This window comes from Callorhinus ursinus, unplaced genomic scaffold (genome assembly GCF_003265705.2).
Source record: "Callorhinus ursinus isolate GAN/ISIS: 27379988/994484 unplaced genomic scaffold, GSC_fseal_2.0 scaffold18, whole genome shotgun sequence".
NCBI classification, from domain to species: Eukaryota; Metazoa; Chordata; class Mammalia; order Carnivora; family Otariidae; genus Callorhinus; species Callorhinus ursinus.
In genome coordinates, this window is record NW_027397080.1 from 16,504,533 (window position 1) to 16,524,198 (window position 19,666).

At 43.9% G+C, this 19,666-nt stretch overlaps 1 protein-coding gene and 1 long non-coding RNA gene across 6 annotated transcripts in view; one reads left to right on the forward strand and one right to left on the reverse strand.

The window, feature by feature from the left end:
- The window catches only part of LOC112812110 (uncharacterized), an 8,538-nt gene extending 4,268 nt beyond the window's left edge, over positions 1-4,270 (reverse strand). The window contains exons 1-2 of one of the 2 annotated variants that reach the window (XR_012381323.1): positions 4,167-4,270; positions 3,331-3,467 (exon numbers count right to left, since the gene is read on the reverse strand). This is a non-coding gene — a long non-coding RNA (uncharacterized lncRNA). Of the gene's footprint in view, positions 1-3,330; positions 3,468-3,865; positions 3,986-4,166 lie in introns of those variants that run through there. The other variant, XR_003205204.2, reaches the window with a different exon arrangement.
- A 135-nt stretch (positions 4,271-4,405) lies between these two features.
- WASF2 (WASP family member 2) overlaps positions 4,406-19,666 on the forward strand; it is a 74,846-nt gene continuing 59,585 nt past the window's right edge. For 2 of the 4 annotated variants that reach the window (XM_025856745.2, XM_025856747.2), the window contains exon 1: positions 4,406-4,582. The gene's annotated coding sequence lies outside the window, so the exon portion shown is untranslated. Of the gene's footprint in view, positions 4,583-4,761; positions 4,881-4,934; positions 5,101-19,666 lie in introns of those variants that run through there. The other 2 variants (XM_073903117.1, XM_025856746.2) reach the window with 2 other exon arrangements.

Genomic DNA, 19,666 nt, shown 5'->3' on the forward strand with positions numbered 1-19,666 from the left:
AAGAGAGAGAGAGAGAGGCAGTGGACCCAGCAAGAGCTGAGGATGCTAGAGGTAGGGTAGAGGCTGCAGACTATTCTGGGCTCTAAACACAGTGGTCTCCATCCCCTTCCCCTCAACCAGGGGTGGTGAAGAGGGGTCACTGTGATTCTTCATGGTCCCTGTGCTTTGTTTCTTCCCCTAGAATCCCTTAACACACTGGGCTCTGCCAGCTCTGTACCGGGAATTGGTTCATGGCTTTTTATGCATTCCCTCAATGCGTTTTTCGCCCCAGCTCAAGACCAGTATTATTCACTCCATTTTATAGAGGAGAAAACTGAGGTTTTATAACTTGCTTAAGGTCACACAGGGGTAACAGGCAGATCCTGGACTCAAACCCAAGACTTTTTCTGGAGATGTCAATTTTGCCGGCTATACTGGTTTAGGCTGCTTTCCCCAGGGTGTTTGCCATCCCCATAGCAACAATGAGAGGCCCTCCTGTGCTGACAGCACTTCATAGTTTATGCAGGCCTTATTTTTTCTGCTCCTCACAACAGCCCTGTAGGCAGAGCTGCTATCATCCCTATTTCATAGACAAGGAAACTGAGGCTTAGACAGGGGGTGTGACTTGGCCAAGACTGTTGGGACTCAAACCCAGTTCTGGTGACTCTAAATGTCTTTTTGCTTTCCCTTGCAGAGGAAGAGGGTCTGTTCCCTGCTCTAATCTGCCTCGCAGGGCAGGGAACAAACAGGCAAGGGTTACTTTTCAGAATTGGTGGGAAAGAGACGGGTTTGGTCTTCAGAGCCTGGGACTCGGCTACCGGCAGTGGATAATTTCATCCCACCAGGTGATAACTATAACTGCTTGGGTAGAAGAAGGAGGGCTTACCCTCAAGAGCATTAAGTCCACTCATGTTCAGAGGCTGGGTTCGAATTCCGGCTTTGCTGCTTGCTGACTGGGTGGCCTTGGGCAAGTCATTTAACCTCTTCATGCTTCCGTTGTCTCATTTGTAAAATGATGGTAATGACAGGACATCACTCATAGGACTACTAAGAGGATTTATGAGTTAATGCATGGACAGCACTTAGCATGTGTTTGACACATAGGAAATGCTCAGTGTTAGTGCTTATTAATATCACTATTAAAGTGTTCGGCACCATCCCCTCAGAGAGCATCTTGTCCATGTCCATAAAAGGAGAAACTATGGCTCCTGTTGCCAGACAACCTTCAAGCAAAGCTCCAGAGTCTTACCTAGGACAGGTGGTAATGCGGATATCGACAATAATAATTATTATTAAATTACCAGTGAAGTTACTGTTAGAGTCAATGGCAATACTATTAAAGTTAACATTCAACAGCTGCTTACTGTGTGCCAATCACTGTGCTAAGTGCTTTGCATCTATTATCTCATTTAACTCTCACAGTTCTGGAAGATAAAAACAATTATGATTCCCGTTTTATGGATAAGGAAACTGAGGCTCAGAGAGGTGAAGTCACTTGCTCAAGGTCACACTGCTAGGAAGTGCTGTAGCTGTGATTTGAATCCAGGCTTGCCTGGCTTCAGGGTCTTCCGAAATAATTAAGGTCAGACGACAACTTGCCCAGTGTATAGACGCTTGCATCAGTTCTCTCCCAAACTTATCTGATAGATCTGCTGCCTCAGGCTCACTTCCCTCCATGCTGGGAAGACCGAGCACCTTTTATGGAGTGCCTTCCATGTGCCAGAACACTTTAGACATGTTCCACATTGAATCCTCACCCCCACCCTATGACACTTTATCATTATCCCCATTTCTTAGGAGATGAGGCATAGAGAGGTGTGGTGACGGGGGTCAAGGTCACAACAGTCCCAGGTGAGATGGCAGAGTGAGGATTCAAACCCTGGCTGGCCTCAAAGCTTGCATTCAGGGCCTACCAGAAAAGTACACAGACCCTTGGAAATGAGACCCACTTTCAAAGCCAGGTTCCCTCCCCTGTTAACACCTCATTTGTTTAGGCCCCTGCATGAGCTCTGCCCTCCCTCTCCATTGCCACCTATCCCAATTGGCCTGAATGCCTTCCACACCCTTTCTCTTGGCCTGCAACACTTCTTCCAAACACCTGCTGCCTAGTTAACCCCCATTCACCAACTCACCCTGAGATATCACCTCTTCAGGGAGCCTCCTCTGGCCCCACCCCATCCTGACATTCACTCTCATAATAAACACCTTGTACTTTGCCTTCTTGTTCACTATCATAGTTTCTAACTCTCTTTTGTCTGGTCATTTGTTTTATGACTTACTTCCTCGCTAAACTCTAAGCTCCATGTAGGTCTGTCTGTTTTGCCCACCACTGTACTGCACCACTGGCAGGCTGCCTATCCATAGTCAGTCCTTAATTTTTTTTTTTTTTTTTTAAGTAAACCCTACACCCAACATGGGTCTCGAACTCACTGACTCTGAGATCGAGTCATATGTTCTACTGACTGAGCCAGCCACGCGCCCTGGTGCTTAATAATTTTTTTATTGAATAGATGAATCCATGAATGAATAGATAGCTACCAGGTACTTTGCTCACATGACTCATTCATTCCACAATTAACTCACTGAATCCTCCCAACTGCCCTGTTGTCCCCATTTAATTTTTAATTTTTTTTAAAGATCTTATTTATTTATTTGACAGACAAAGAGAGAGAGAGAGGGGACACAAGCAGAGGGAGTGGGAGAGGGAGAAGCAGGCTTCCCACTGAGCAGGGAGCCGGATGTGGGGCTTGATCCCAGGACTCTGGGATCATGACCTGAGCCAAAGGCAGACGCTTAACTGACTGAGCCACCCAGGCGCCCCTGTCCCCATTTTAGAGAAGACATAGGTGAGGCTCAGAGAGCTAGAAAGTGGTGGAGCTTGGATTCAATTTCAGGTCAGGCTGACCCAAAGCCACCGACTTCTGCACAGCACCTGCTGCCTCGCAGCACCCAATGGCCACAGTCACAATTTAAATAGTCATTGGTTGTCAGACCACACGTCCCAGTTTGAGCCTGGAGGCCACGGACTCAGCCAGCACTGAGGCTCTTTCAGCACCACGCACTTGGTGGTCTCTACCCTTCTAAAGTCTTAGGCTGCTCCCCCTCCCACTCCCATCTTGGCCTCCTTCCTTTCCAGAGAGGGAAAGGACTAGGAATTACAGCCAAGGCAGCCCTTCTGGGAAAAACAATCCTGCAATGAAAAGAGCCCTGTTCTGAGAGCAGACAGACCTGGATTTAAGTCTTGGCATAGAGGCTGCCCTGCTGAGGGCCCACAATGGTGTCACTGCCCCCTCTCTGTCCTTGTTTAGGATTCTGTCTGGGTTGCTGACCCACCTGTCATCCCCTACTCACCTCCTGATTCCTAGGACCCTAGAAACATCTGGGGCCTATGGTGACCAGAGAGAGGGGAACTGGCCTGGCACTCTCGAGACACTCCCTGGAATGCTAAAGGGTTGGTGGAGGAACGTCTTTCTCAGGGGACACCAGGCCTGGAAGGAGAAATACAGAAATGGAAGACAAAAGATACAAGTTTGAGTCCTAGGGTTGTTTCAAATTCCCTGGGTGACCCAGGGTAAGTCCTGAAGTTTTCAATTTTCTTTCCTGCAAAACGAGGACAATATCCGCCTTACAGAGTTGATCTAGAGAACTAAATGAGAGATCTTCGCTAACTTGTGAATCTGTCATATGGTATCCAGCTGCAGCCTTTTATAATCGACAAGACGCACATATACCCAACTCAGGCATGCAGCCTCAACAAACGCGCCAGGACATAAGGCGGACATGACTGGTCCTATTCTGCAGAAGGACAAAACTGAGACCCAGATAAGTTCAGGAAGTCGTCTGAGGTCGCAGAATTAGGGGGCGGCTGACCACGGTCTCGGCTCACCTGACCCTGGCCTGTCAGAACCAGCTCCCAGTCCCAGGACCCCAGACCTCGCCCCGGAAGAATCATTTAGCGGCTGACTGGAGCCGATGACTCACTCTCCCCACCCTACTTTCGGTCGGGCCCGAGACCCGGAGAGGAGAGGCAAAACTATCTGCAACTTGAGGGGTGTCCATAGAAAGTTCATGGTTTTGGCCCCTTCCTTCCACCAAAAATCCTGGTTCTTTGAACTCTAACAAGAAGAATTCATCTTTGAATACACTTTGTACGAGTTTTTACACTTTCTTAGGTGGGATTTTCCTACCTTGAATTCAGGCGTTGATTCAGTTTAATCTCCACCCCCACTTCACTTGGTTTGCCCTCCCGCTGTTTACTCCGATTGCGGAAGTAGCTCGGGTGGAGCGCCCCAGTCGGTATCTTTGAGTACGTCTTTTGCGTAGCTATTTAACTGGCACTCCACTCAGGCCAATGGGATGCCCGAAAGCCCCAGGAGGGTGGGGCAGAGAGCCAATCAGGGCCGTTGGCGGGGTGTGGCTGCGTCCCAGGGAGGGAAATCGCGTAATGGCGGACGCGGGCCGGGTGAACGCGGCTGGGGGCGTAGCGCGCTGAGGGGGGTCTGGCTGTGTGGCATCCCCGGAGGCGGCCCGCGGGAACAGGCCCCGTGCGGGGAAGGGCGGCTGGCCGGCCCATCTGTCGCTGAGGGCGACCGTGCGAGACCAGGTGAGCAACAAGTCCCCGCGGGCGGGCCCCACCGTGAGGCGCCGGCCCGACCGCGCCTCCACGCCCGGAGCCTCGCGGGGTCCCGGGGGAGTGGGTGGCGCGCCTCCTGCGGCGGATGGGCAGTGCCCGGTCGAGCGGTCAGCGCGGGGTGGCCTCTTACTCTACACTCCCCTCCCCAGGGAGGAGGAGGTGTCCTGGAGATCCCCTCGGAGACTTGGAGGGGCCGGCGAATCTGTGAGGCTGCGAAAGTGCCCCCAACCTGACCTGGCGCTGCCACTCACTCGCTGTGTGACCTTGGGCAAGTCACTTCCCTTTCTGGGCCTCGTTTCCCTATTTGTAAAACGAAGGCTTTGCAGGCAGTTGTACATGAGTTGGATCTCAGATATTCTCGGAGGCCTTGGGCAAGTTCTTCTCCAGGCGGAGCTTCAATTTCCATCTCTCGGCCATGAAGGAATTGTAGTGCTCTTTGAGATCCCTGGCCTGCTAAGTTGAGGAGTGGCCGAGAGGACTGTGTGCACGTACGTGTGTGTGTATGTATGTAATATATGGGTACGGGATGGTTCTGCAGGGCTAGAGTTGGCTAAAGTTCCATGAAGGCTGGGTGGATCCCAGACTATGATGAGGTGGACTGCGGTTGTCTTGGTCCTCCAGGATCCTAGAGCCTCTGAGATGGCAAAGTTTTATATACTGGTGCTCCATAGCATCAGAGGAGAGGAAAGCATCCTTGGAACCTCTTGGGGCAATGATTGAAATTTAGGCCCGAAAGAATTCAGGAGGGTTAGGAGTAGGAGGGGGAGCATTTATGGTGCTCCTACTATGTGCCAGCCCTTATTTAGGCTTATGTTCTTACTTAATTTTTACAGCCGCTGTTGGGAATTTACACATAAGGAAACTTGAGTTTCAGAGAAATTAAGTAACTTGTCCAAGGTCACACGGTGAGGTACAGAGCTTAACAACCGTAAGGTGGTTTCCTTTGAGAATCACTAGACAAGGGGGGAGTCATTGTCCACTGAAAAGAAGTTTGCTTTGTCACAAACGGGGGGAAGGGTCTGGTCCCAGACACTTGCATTGACCTCTGGCATGGAGACAGGCTGGACCTTGATCTCTGGATGGCTAATGATAAGTGCATTCCCTTTCTTCAGTCTGTGACTTGGAAAGGACCATTTCTAAATGGTAAAAGTTACTTTGAAGTATGTCAGAACCTCAAAGAACTCAGTTTGAATTCTGACTGGGTGACTTGTAGAAGTTCACCAACTGTTGGTGTATAGACTTGACTCTTAGTTCAGAGGGGTGCCAGCCCAGTAACTTTTTCTTCTCCCTAAGAAGGCTAAATTTTCTTGGGACAAGAGAAATTTCCCACTTGTTCAAATTTCTTTGGATTCCTGGAATGAAAGTTTCAGTATCCTGCCTCTGATGAAGTATAATGTTCCTTCCTTTCTTTGTGTTCCCTGTTATCTGACTTGTAGATGAGTGAAGATTGTGGACCTGGAGTCCGAGACTGGTAGTTGGATACAATAAATTGTAGCCCTTGATTTTTCCAAGCCTCAGCTTTTGGTTAATCAAAATGGTAGGACCTGCAGTGTGTATTGTTCTCATATGTCAATGGTAGGGAAGAAAATTGGAAGAGGAAGTTGCTGAGAAAGAGGGCGTTTCTTAGCAGTGGAGCCAATATGTATTTCTTTGTTTGAAATTCTAAAACCAGAAAAGCAGCAACTGAAGGAGGAAGGAAGGAAAGAACTGTGAAACTCTTCCTCCAGGTCAAATATCTTTAAGAGCTGTTCCTGTTGCTGTCCCTGTCCGAGGCCCTACTTTCACAGAAAAAGTCAATTGTAATTTGTTCAAAGTTGAGAAATTGTATTCTAGAATAATACCTTTATTTTTTATTTATTTTTAATCTTTATTTATTTATTTGAGATAGAGCACAAACCAGAGGGAGCAGCAGGCTCTCCCTGCTGAGCAAGGAGCCTGATGCGGGACTCGGGACTCCATTCCAGGACCCTGAGATCATGACCCGAGCCCAAGGCTGAGGCTTAACCGACTGAGCCACCCAGGCGTCCCTAGAATGATGATTTTAGATATGCAGCCCTCTGAGATAAATTTCTTAAAAATCAGAACATTTTACTGAGTTTGTTATTTACCAGTGGATGATTCTTTTTCTCAACTTAATTGCCAGTTGCAGTCTTTGGCCTATCTTAACTGTGATATAAGTTAGTGAATTTCAACCTAAGAAGAATTGATCTAGCTACTGGATGATGCAGATACCACCATCACTTGAAAAAACACATAATGGTGTGTTTGAGTTTTGACATTTGTTAAAAGTTTTTAATGCTTCGTTTTACAGGATTGTGTATGTGTGAATAGTTGTTAAGGCATTGAATTTATTTTATCTGAAGATCTACCTTCATTCTCTTTATTAGTTATATTTTCTGTATAAGACAGACTTAATTAGCATACCAGTCCATAGTACCTTGGGGCCAAAAAAAACAAAAACAAAAACACAGCACATCAGTTCTTGGGACCAGATGTTTTTTGAATATAGAACTTTTGGGATTTTAGAAAAGGAATATGGTACATGTACTGTGTGTTATGTAACATCCCGGAGAGGTGAGGGGCAGCACCTTGTAATCAAACACATTACCATTTCTATAGTAAATGTTCACACCAACTGGTATAAGTGAATACTATAAATAGCTTCATGTCATTTCATGTTGCGTTTTGCTACCAAATGAATAATGAAAAACTTATTTTTACAGCCTTTTAGATTTTGGAATTGAAGTTAAGGGATTGTGGATAAATGGGTAAAACTTATATGAGTCCATATAAGTTTGGATAAAAGTTATATGATGACAAGGACAATTACAAGGAAAAATATTGTAAACCAAACTAATTTCAAAGCTGTGGGTCCTAAAAACAGTAGTACATGGAAGACACTTTTTGTTCATGTGCTTCTTTCACGTAATTGTCTTATTATAATTAATACGTGCCGATGTACATTTTTCTTTTAAGTACCCAAATTTACTTTTTTTTTTTTTAAGATTTTATTTATTTTATTTGACAGAGAGAGGGAACACAAGCAGGGGGAGAGGGAGAAGCAGGCTTCCTGCTGAACAGGACGCCCGATGCGGGGCTCCATCCCAGGACCCTGGGATCATGACCTGAGCCGAAGGCAGACACTTAACAACTGAGCCACCCAGGCGTCCCTCAAATTTACCTTTTAATACCCTCCTTCTTCCCTTTTTTAGATCTTTGAATGGCACCCTACCCTTCTTTTTAATTTTAATTTTAATTTTAATTTATTTTTATTTTTATTTTTTCCCACACATCTTTTTAAAAAAGTAATTTATAGGGTCTTGTGCTCACCAGTTTTTGTGTAACAATTAAGAGAATTATACCTTTGGGGCACGTGGGTGGCTTAGTCGTTAAGCCTCTGCCTTTGGCTTGGGTCATGATCCCCGGGTCCTGGGATCGAGCCCCACATCGGGCTCCCTGCTTGGCGGGAAGCCTGCTTCTCCCTCTCCCACTCCCCCTGCTTGTGTTCCCTCTCTCGCTGTATCTCTGTCAAATAAATAAATAAAATCTTAAAAAAAAAATTATACCTTTTTCTGTATAATTCAGAGAAAGACTAATCAGGTGAGGATCTGTAGATTTGTTTGCAGATATTAAAGCTCATTCTGTCTTCAGGGTGGTCTTTAGTATGAGGTCATCATCACTGCTGGGTAGGATTTAGGTTGAAAAAATATTTATTTATTTATTTATTTTAAAGTAAGCTCTGTGCCCAATGTGGGGCTTGAATTCACAACCCCAAGATCAAGAGTTGCATCCTCTACCGACTGAAAAGTTTTTAATTTTGGGACGCCTAGCTGGCTCAGTCAGTAGAGCATGTGATGCTTGATCTTGAGAGTGTGAGTTCAAGCCCCATTTTGGGGGTAGAGTTTACTTAACAATATTTTTTATTTTTAATTTTTGAAGTTTCCACAGTTTGAATATCTTGGTAAGGAGTTTACTAAAATATATTTAATTTAGAGTATTTTTATTTTAAGTGTATGTTATATGAGAAATTTGAATTTACCAGCCTTATGAATTTGGGTAATTTCTTTAAATGGCCAGGTCCTCTAGGAGCAAATTAAAAAAACTGTGTTCTTTACTCTTCTTGGGCACTTCAGCTATAGAGTGAGGTAGACTGGTGGTGTTGGAGGTGAAAGAATTATTTCTTCTCTTTAAAAGAGGCCCCATGGGAAACCTTGGTTGAGCGTCTGCCTTCGGCTTGGGTCATGATCCCAGGATCCTGGGATAGAGTCCCACATTGGGCTCCTTGTTCACGGGGAAGGCTGCTTCTCCCTCTGCCCCTCCCTCTGCTTGTGCTCGCTCTCTCTCTCTCTCTCTCTCTCTCTCTCTCTCTGACAAGTAATAAAAATCTTTAAAAAAAAAAAAGCCTCATGACAGCATGAATTTGAGAGATTCTGGCCTTCAGGATACCCCATAGCCTCCTGATTTGTGGGCCTCAAATTCATCCTCCTACTTGGGGTGTCTCCATAGTTCCTGCAAATGGTACTTTTACTGTCTGGGAGATAGAACAGCATATCAGGAGTTGCAGGTGGATTTGGTGTACGACTGGACTAGGTGATAGGAGCAATTCTTATCCAGACTACCCAGGTTTCTTCTATTTTATAAGCACTGATAGAATTGCAAAAGAACTACAGTTGGTGGACTAACATCCTTTTCCAAGGTACTCTGTTGTGACTGTGGATAAGCTCTTCAAGACAGGAACTGTGTCTTGTACTTCTTTTGTATTCTGTAATGCATCAAACTTGTCTTGCATTAGAATTTACCATTAAGACATATTCATATCTGGGGGCGCCTTGGTGGCTCAGTCGTTAAGCGTCTGCCTTCGGCTCAGGTCATGATCCCAGGGGCCTGGGATCGAGCCCCTCATCGGGCTCCCAGCTCTGCGGGAAGCCTGCTTCTCCCTCTCCCCCTGCTTGTGTTCCCTCTCTCGCTGTGTCTCTCTCTGTCAAATAAATAAATAAAATTTAAAAATTCATATCTGGGTTGGGAGCTCTGATGTCACTACACAGCTCGGGTTGAGAACCATTGACATAAGCATATTGTAGGTGCTCAATAAATATATGTTGGTTACTGTTTTCTTTTTTCTTTTTAGATTTTATTTATTATTTTAGAGAGAGAGAGAGAGTGGGGGGAGGGGGAGCAGCAGAGGGAGAGAAACAAGCAGACCCCACACTGGCACACAGGGCTTGATCCCACAGTCCTGAGATCATGACCTGAGCCAAAACCGAGTCAGACGCTTTAACCAACTGAGCCACCCAGGTGCCCCTATATGTTGGTTACTTTGCTGCTGGTCCTGGCATGCGTTAGGTAGGGTGGAAGAGGACCCAGAGTTTTTCATAAAGTAAATAGCTTTTTTTTTTTTTTTTTAAGAGATGGTGGGGGCGGGAGGGGGTAGAGAAAGAGAATCGTAAGCAGGCTCCATGCCCAGTGGAGAGCCCAATGCAGGGCTTGATCTCACAACCCTGAGATCATGACCTGAGCCAAAATCAGCAGTCGGATATTTAACCAACTGAGCTACCCAAGTACCCCAGCAAAAGGGCTTTCCAAGATACTGACACAGTTGGTAGATCTGGACCCATAGTCAGTTCATTGCTAGTTAGTTACTCTGCCATGATTTTGCGACTTGGGCAGGATTAGACAGAGTCTGTGTCTACAGGCAACTGAAAGTTTTATTTCTGGGGTAGTGGTTTTACTTAGTAAGACTGATTAGGGTGACAGTTGCTAAATTGGGAATAGGTACAAAATGCAATAATTGTTTGAGATTTGGGTGAGAGAGGGGGGCTGCTGGGCACCAGTGATGCCAAGGGGTAAAATGGAAGGTTTAGTTTGACTGTGTCTCCAACACACAACACAATGTATGGAACATAATTGGTGTTCTGTAACTTTTTGTTGACTGAAGAAATGAATGGTTCTTTGTTTTGGAAAGAGGCTTATAAGCTATGAAATAAGACACTTCCTACTCTTCTGAACTGAGCTAAGATGTCATCTCTTCCATGAAGCCTTCCCAGGAAAAATTGAGTGACTCCTTTGTATGTTTTCTCTCTCTCTCTCTTTTTTTAAGATTTTATTTATTTGAGAGACAGAGCTTGAGCAGGGGGAGGGGCGAGAGGGAGAAGCAGACTCCCCACTGAGCAGGGAGCCCCGCTCCGACTCTGGGCTTGGTCCCAGGATCCTGGATCATGACCTGAGCCAAAGGCAGACACTTAACCGACTGAGCCACCCAGGTGCCCTTGTTTTCTCCTTTGTTAAAATATTTATCAGATTGTCAAATCTGATACTAGACAAATTGCAAAATTCTTCTCCCTGCCTGACCATGAGCTCCTTAAGAGCAGAACTGAATTGTTCATTTTTGTTATGACTGGTGCTCAACACACAGTAAAGGCTTAGTAGATGCTAATAATGCTTAAACCATGACCTCTGTCTTCTACTTCATTCTTGTAGGTTTTGCTTTTCTTCCAATTCATGGTCTTTACAGTTCAGATCAGCAAACATTTATTGTCTTCTGAGAGGTAGGTCTTTCTTAGGCCTTGGGGCAGGGTTTCTCAACCTTGACACTATTGACATTTTGGGGGGATAATCTGTCATTATGGAGGGCTGTCTTGTGCGTTGTGGGATGTTTAGCAGCATCTCTGGTCTTTACTCACTACCCATTAGTACCCTCTTCTCAGTAGCTCTGACAACCAAAAATGTCTCCAGATATTGTGAAACATCTCCAAGGGGGCACAGTTGCCCCCTGTTGAGAACTACTATATAGAGGATAGGGGTGGTGGAATCATAGAGGGAAGTAAATGTAGATGTTCTTAGGTATACACTCTCATTTTATTCCTTCTTTCTAGTTATACAATCTCTTGTTTATGACTTTTGGATAAGAAAGAAAAATGAGGGTATGCCTGGGTGGCTCCACGCCTTTGGCTCAGGTCGTGATCCCAGGGTCCTGGGATTGAGTCCAGCATCCTCATGGGGCTCCTTGCTCAGCGGGGAGACTGCTTCTACCTTCGCCTGCTGCTCCCCCTGCTCATGCTCTCTCTATCTCTGTTTCTCTCTGACAAATAAATAAAATCTTCAGAGGCACCTGGGTAGCTCCCTCACTCTCTCTCAAATAAATAAATAAAATCTTAAAAAAAAAAAATGAGGGAAACCTGGAAGTGACAGCCTTAAAATAGCCCCATTATTTTCATTTTCTGTTCAAATTTTATTTTATTTGGTTTAAATATGTTAGAGCAGGGGAGCATGGGTGGCTTAGTCGTTAAGCATCTGCCTTCGGCTCGGGTTGTGATCCCAGGGTCCTGGTATCGAGCCCCGCATCGGGTTCCCTGCTCAGTGGGAATCTCCCTCTCCTACTCCCTCTGCTTGTGTTCCCTCTCGATGTCTCCCTCTTTCTGTCAAATAAATAAATAAAATCTTAAAAAAAAATAAATATATTCGAGCAGTACAGATAGAGAGCTGAATTATTTATACAGATCTATGTAAATTTAGTTTCTACCGCTGATTAGTGGAGTAAAGAACTAGACTGTTACTACCTTGCATAAAAGATTTTCTCAGAAAAGCTCACAGCTGAAAAGTTTAACGCATAGAGAAAAATCAGCGTTGGTTTTATAGAAGACTTGCCAGGACTTGTCAGGATTCTTCTTTGATAATTTTTGATGGCCCTGCATAGATACTTTATAACTCTAAAAAAATTATGTTAAGTTAATGGGCATGTTTTTCCGAGCTCAGTATTTTTTTGTCATAGGTAGATTGGTTAAGGCAATGGTTCTTGGTCCCTTGGGGCATTCATAAAGTGATTACAGGTTAGTAGTAACATTTGGGGACTTCACTCTCCTTTGACCAATCCTCCACAATATAACATTATAATCATTCATGTCTTAGTCACCATTAAAGTGATGTTGAATGAATTTTTTCCTCTTCCATTTGAAGTTGTGAATGGTACTCTGGAGAATTCAAATGTATAGTTATGAATGGTATCTCAGAATAGTTACCATTTATGCAAATGAAACACACTTCTTAACTTAGAAACCAAACAGAATTGAATTAGAAAAGAGAAGAATAGAAACAAGAATTGTTGAATGCTTGCAGAGGAAATAATGTTCAGATATAGAAATATCTCAGAAAAATTTGCTCTTCATGATTTCCACACACCAATAAAGAAAAATAATTTGAGATTGATGGGAGAGGCTATTAAACTTTGCCTGTAATATTACTTTTCAAGCTGTTTTTCTTTTCTGGTAAAATATGGGAGTCTGAGGCATACTCTCTTAGTTGTAAGATTAATTCCAGTTGAACAGAAGTATGTTTCTTATTTTTAGAATACAGAAGCCCTTTTGAAAAGAAGCAGTGGTTCAGCTTAGTTCCAATTTGAGTGAATATGTGTCTGTATATGCACACATATATATATAAATACATATATATGATGTGGCTTACGGGGATACTTAAATTATGTAAGTGACATAGTAAAATAACAATTCTTTTACTCTCAAGTATTCAAAAGTGAGACCTTTTTCTCCCCTGAGTACTAAAAAGCAGTCTAAAAAGCTTTCTCTTGGGTGCTTGGGTGGCTCACTTGGTTAAGCAACTGCCTTCAGCTCGGGTCATGATCCCGGGGTCCTGGGATCAAGTCCCATATGGGGCTCCCTGCTCAGTGGGGAGCCTGCTTCTCTCTCCCTCTGCCTGCCATTCCCCCTGCTTGTGCTCTCTCTCTCTCTCTCTGTCAGATAAATAAATAAAATCTTTAAAAATAAATAAAAAAATAAAAAAGCTTTCTCTTTTTAAAAAAATTATTTATTTTTGAGAGAGAGAGAGAGAGAGAGAGAGCACGAGTGGGAAGAGGGGCAGAGGGAGAAGCAGGCTCCCCACTGAGCAGGGAGCCCCATGTGGAACTCGATCACAGGACCCCGAGATCATGACCTGAGCCGAAGGCAGACACTTAACCAACTGAGCCACCCAGGTGCCCCTAAAAAACTTTCTCTTAAATCATATCTTGAGAAATTGTGTTTAACTGTGTAGAAGGAGGTCTTAGGTCATGTCCATGAATGTTCCTTGCCGTTCACAATTGGGAACTCTAAATTTCCCTTTGTAGAATATTGATAGTCTTTAAAGAATAGTATTCCTGATACCAGAGTCATTTGTGGAATTGTGAGAAGTAGAAGAACAATTTTGCCCCTTTTTACTTTTAAAACTCCTTTAGCATTCATTTGCAATGAAAAATCGCAAAACACGGTGCTCCGGCTTTGGTATATGCCATTACAGTCACTCCCCCGCACTTGAGATAAGTTTTATATTATGTTAGTAGCTACATTTTATAGGTAAACAAGCTCAGAGAGGTTAAGTAACTTCCTTAAAGTCACTCAACTAATAATTGCAGATTTGAGTTGAACACTGTCTTTTTTCTCCCTTCATTGTACTCTGTGGCCTCTAGCTATCTATCATCTATCTATCTATCTGAAGCATAGTTGACACACAATGTTACATTAGTTTCAAGTGTACAATGTAATGATTTGATAACTTAATGCTCACTACAAGTATCATAACAGGCCTATTGTTATACCTTTGACTTTATTACCTACATTGTACCTTTCATCCCTGTGACTTATACATTCCATAACTAGAAGCCTGTACCTCTCACTCCCCTTCACCCATTTTGCCCATCCTCCCAGCCCACTGTCCTTTATTTTTACTTTTTTAATTAGTTAATTAACTATTTTTATTTAACTTGTGAGAGAGACTGCACACAAGCAGGGGGAGCATACAAGTAGGGGGAGCGGCAGGCAGAGGGAGAAGCAGGCTGAGTAGGGAGCCCAATGTGGGACTTGGTCCCAGGACCCCAGGATCATGACCTGAGCCAAAGGCAGACGTTTAACCCACTGCGCCACGCAGGCGTCCGTATTTTTAATTTTTTTGAAAGATTTTATTTTATTTGTTATTTTTTTAAAAGATTTTATTTATTTGACAGAGAGAGAGAGCAGGAACACAACTAGGGGGACTGGGAGAGGGAGAAGCCGACTCCCGCTGAGCAGGGAGCCCAATGCAGGGTTCCATCCCAGGACCCTGAGATTATGACCTGAGCCGAAGGCAGATGCTTAATGACTGAGCCACCCAGGCACCCCTGAAAGATTGTATTTATTTATTTGAGAGAGAGCAGAGAGAGAGAGCGCACAGAGTGGGGGAGGGGCAGAGGGAGAAGCAGGCTCCGCAATGAGCACAGAGCCCCAACAGGACTTGATCCCAGTACTCTGAGATCATGACCTGAGCTGAAATAAGAGTCATATGCTTAACCGACTGAGCCACCCAGGGGCCCCTGTCCTTTATTTTTAGTGAGGTTTTTTTCTTTTTTTTGAATTTAATCAGATTTTTAATTATTTAAATTTTTTAAAAATATTTTATTTGTTATTTATTTGACAGAGAGAGTACAAGCAGGGGGAATGGCAGGCAGAGGGAGAGGGAGACTCAGACTTCCTGCAGAGCAGGGGAGTCTGATGTGGGACTCGATCCCAGGACCCTGGGATCATGACCTGAGCTCAAGGCAGTCGCTTAGCCAGCTGAGCCACCCAGGTGCCCTAGTCAGATTTTTTAATGGTACAGTTTACATACTGTGAAATGGACAGAAATGCAAGTATATAATCAGGTGAGTTTTTTTTTTAAAGATTTTATTTATTTATTTGAGAGAGAGAGAGAATGAGAGATAGAAAGCACGAGAGGGAAGAGGGTCAGAGGGAGAAGCAGACTCCTTGCTGAGCAGGAAGCCCAATGTGGGACTCGATCCCAGGACTCCAGGATCATGACCTGAGCTGAAGGCAGTCGCTTAACCAACTGAGCCACCCAGGCGCCCCAATCAGATGAGTTTTGACAAGTGTAAACACATGTGTAGCCAACACCCCAGTGAAGAGATAGAACATTTCCATAACCTTCCAGTGTTCCCTCACACACCCAGTCAGTACCCACTGTCTTAGAGGCAACCACTGTTCTGATTTCTGTCCTTACAAATTAATTTTGCCAGTTCTTGACTTCTACCCTATGTACTCTTTTGTGTCTGAATTCTCGTGTTCTATATAAAATTTTTGGAATTCATCCACATTGATGTGTATATCAGTATGAACCCAGGTCTTTTGATACGTATCTAGAGTTCTTTCCAACAAACTGCAGCTCCTTTAATTTGCTTAATCTTATATCACATCCTTTTTTTTTTGCTTTGGTATTTGCATGTAATTTACTTCCCTTTTCTAATACCTTAGATTTATTTGTTTTTAAAATCTCTTTGAAATTACAAAAGTAATACATGCTCATTGCAGCAAATTACACTATCAGAAGTGAATAAAGAGTGAAAGTTACCTCAGATTTATTTTTATTTCTGCCTTTTTCCAGTTATGAAAATAATGAGTGCTCTTTGTAAAAATTGTTTTTTAAGTTGGCCAAATTCAAAAAGTATGAAGCAGAGAGTAAGAATCATCCATGATCCTACCAGTTAGCATTTATTTATTTATTTATTTATTTTCAAAATATTTATTTGACAGAGAGAGAGAGCGTGTGCTTGCACAGGAGAGTGGGGTGGGAGGGGGAGAGGGGGAGAAGCAGACTCCCTGCTGCGTGATCCCAGGAGCTTGAGATCATGACCCGAGCCAAAACCAAGAGTCAGACGTTTAACCGACTGAGCCACCCAGGTGCCCCACTACCAGTTAGCATTTTGACTTATTTTCCTCTTTCTCTGCATTTTGTTTACCATAGCTGAGACCATAGTTTGGGGATTTTTAGGCTTCCTTTCTTCTATTAGGTTTGTCACATCCACGTTAATCAGTTTTTGTTGTTTCAGTATTCATGTTTTTGGCCATCCTAAATTTAAGTAGCTGGCAGTGATCTTGGCTGGGTTGGCCTCTTTGGGCATCTTTATTTATTTTTAAGATTTTATTTATTTATTTGAGAGAGAGCACGCACAAGCAGGGAGAAGAAGAAGGAGAGGCAGGCTCTCCACTGAGCAGGGAGCCCCAGTGCGGGGCTAGATCCCAGGTCGCCAGGATCATGACCTGAGCCAAAGGGACTGAGCCACCGAGGCGCCCCTGTTTATCTAGTTTTTAAAAAGATTTTTATTTATTTGAGAGAGAGCAAGAGAGAGACAGAGAGAACAAGCCAGGGGGAGGGGCAGAGGGAGACGGGGAAGCTGACTCCCCGCTGAACAGGGAGCCCGATGTGGGGCTCGATCCCAGGACCCCGAGATCATGACCAGAGCCGAAGGCAGACACCTAACTGTGAACCACCTAGGCACCCCTGGGCATCATTTTTTAATATTTCCTTCCTGTGCAGTCTTTCATCATTTACCTCATTCTTGAATATCCAACACCCAACATTTCTTGCATAGTAGGAGACAGTATAGTTCTGTGATTACGTATGAGTGTAGCTTCTGGAGTCAGTCCATCCGAGTTCAGATGAACCTCTTTACACTTACTGGCTCTGTATGTAATCTTGGGCAATGGCTCAACCTCAGTTTTCTTATGTGTAAAATGGAGACCTGTGTAATTTTTCTGTAAAATACAGAGTATATCTCAAAGGGTATTAGAAGAATTGAATGACATCATTATCATTAGTCCCGTGCTCAATAAATGTTAACAGTTGTTGTAAATTAGGAAATGGCATATTTGGTTGGATACATCATCTATCTAGCCCTGAATTCTGCTTGTGGGAAAGGGATGAAAATGTCAGCTTCAAAACGTAGGACTGTGTTGCCCAAAATTCATAATTTCTCTTAGGAATTTCTTACGGAAATGTTACCTGTGCATTTATCTAGACTATATAAATTATTTTTTCTTATATTCTGTACACCTCATCTGAGTAATGAGTTTTATTACTTTATATGCTGGATTGGGTAGTAAACTATTACTTTTTATTAGTCCTAATAAAAGCAGTAGCTGCTTGGTAGCAAGTGTATACTATGTGCCAGGCAGTGTGCACATTCCTCCTCACAGTGTCCTTCAAATTAGTTATTTACAGATGGGAAAAGTGAGGCCTGAAGAAATTAAGTAACATGCCCTTGGTCACAGCTAAGCCAATTGGTACTAGAATTCAGAGCCTTCCTCCCTCCCTTCCTTCTCCTCCCCCCCTCCTTTTTTTTTTTTGACATAAAACTCCTATCTGAGTCTAAAATCTGGGCTTGGGCGCCTGGGTGGCTCAGTTGGTTCAGCGACTGCCTTCGACTCAGGTCATGATCCTGGAGTCCCTGGATCGAGTCCCTCATCGGGCTCCCTGCTCAGCAGGGAGTCTGCTTCTCCCTCTGACCCTCCCCGCCATGTGCTTTCTCTCTCTCTCAAATAAATAAATAAAATCTTTAAAAAAAATAAAAAATCTGGGCTTAAAAAATAATATACTTTATTTTTTATACTTCTAACTGCTTTTTTAAAAAAGATTTTGTTTACTTATTTGACAGAGAGAGACACAGCGAAAGAGGGAACACAAGCAGGGGGAGTGGGAGAGGGAGAGGTAGGCTTCCTGCCAAGCAGGGAGCCCGTTACGGGGCTCCATCCCAGGATCCTGGGATCATGACCTGAGCCGAAGGCAGATGCTTAACAGCTGAGCCACCTAGGCGCCCCTTCTAACTGCTTTCTAATTTCTAAGGTTTGATGCAGAATCTGTGTTTACCATTTCACATTCTCTTTGTTGTATATTAAAGTGTCCTATCTATCTATAATTTTATTTTAAAGATTTTATTTCTTTATTTGCCAGAGAGAGAGAGACAGGGAGAGCGTGTACACAAGCAGGGGGAACGGCAGAAGGAGAGGGAGAAGCAGGCTCCCCACAGAGCAGGGAGCCTGACGCTGAACTTGATCCCACGACCCTGGGATCATGACCTGAGCTGAAGGCAGACGCTTAACTGACTGAGCCACCCTGGTGTCCCTATATATTATTATTATTTTTTAAGATTTTTTAAAATTTATTCATTTGACAGAGAGAGAGAGCACAAGCAGAGGGAGCAGCAGGCAGAAGGAGAGGGAGAAGCGGGCTCCCCACTGAGGCAAGGATCCCGACATGGGGCTCCATCCCAGGATCCTGGGATCACGACCTGAGTCGAAGGCAGATGCCCAACTGATTGAACCACCCAGGCGCCCCCCTGTGTATTATTTTTTTAAAATCTGTAAGCATACGGAAGCTCCTCTGGTCTTTTTGGATGCCTTTATAGGCCTTCTCTATCTATTTTACCTTTTTTGTGCAGTGATGACCACAACTGCACATTCTATTCTAGGTACAGATACACTTTGGTTTGTACAAGGGCAGGATAATGTGTTCTGTGTTTCCAGAGCTTTCATAATGACAGCCAGCATTTTGTTGCGTTTTGTAGCTGTATTCAGGATAAGTCTAGGGACTCTGAAACCCTTTTCTTATATATTGTAACAGGTAGCTTAGAGCTCATCATCTGATAGTTATAGTTTGGACTATTTTTCCATTACTGTATTACCTTCTTTTTATATACATGGAAGCTATTTTCCACATTTCTCAACACAACTTTGTACCATCATACTTCTAGCTACTGCTATAGAGTCATCTGCCAACAGAGATTTCACTAGATAGTTTTTTCTAGATAATTTCTAAAAATGTTACTTGGGATAGGTTTCAGCATCAGTCCCTGGGGGACCCCTTTGTTTATACATCTTTATCTAAAAGGGGCTTATATCAGGGCACCTGGGTGGCTTAGTTGGTTAAGTGACTGCCTTCGGCTCGGGTCGTGATCCCAGGGTCCTGGGATGGAGCCCCACATCCGGCTCCCTGTTCTGCAGGGAGCCTGCTTCTCCCTCTCCCTCTGCTACTCCCCCTGCTTGTGCTCTCCTCTCTCTCTCTCTCAAATAAATAAATAAAATTAAAATAAATAAAAGGGGCCTATATCATAACTCTTATTTATGTTTCTATTTTTTTTAAATTAAATTAAATTAATTTATTTATTTGAGAGAGAGAATGAGATAGAGAGAGTACATGAGAGAGGGGAGGGTCAGAGGGAGAAGCAGACTCCCTGCTCAGCAGGGAGCCCGATGCGGGACTCGATCC